We start from the raw sequence: 273 nt of genomic DNA on the forward strand, positions 1-273 counted from the left end.
AAGCCCAAGCACTCAGTGTGAACTCCCACCCCCGCCCGCCGCGCCTCCCCAGAATGACTCAGTGGCATCCAGCCTCCTCCGTGTGTAAACAGGGTACGCACAAGGACAGGCAGGATGCTCACAGCCACCGACTCTCATTCGCACTGGGAGCCAAGGATGACACAAAGTACGGCTGCCCTTGGCTCCACGGGGCACCTCCGGGGCCGGGGAGCGGGGCGGTCCCGCAGGGAGACACGGGGACAGCACTCCGCTCCCCGGCCGCTCTCCCGTCCG

The sequence above is a fragment of the Oenanthe melanoleuca genome, chromosome 2 (genome assembly GCF_029582105.1).
Source record: "Oenanthe melanoleuca isolate GR-GAL-2019-014 chromosome 2, OMel1.0, whole genome shotgun sequence".
In the NCBI taxonomy this organism is placed as follows: Eukaryota; Metazoa; Chordata; class Aves; order Passeriformes; family Muscicapidae; genus Oenanthe; species Oenanthe melanoleuca.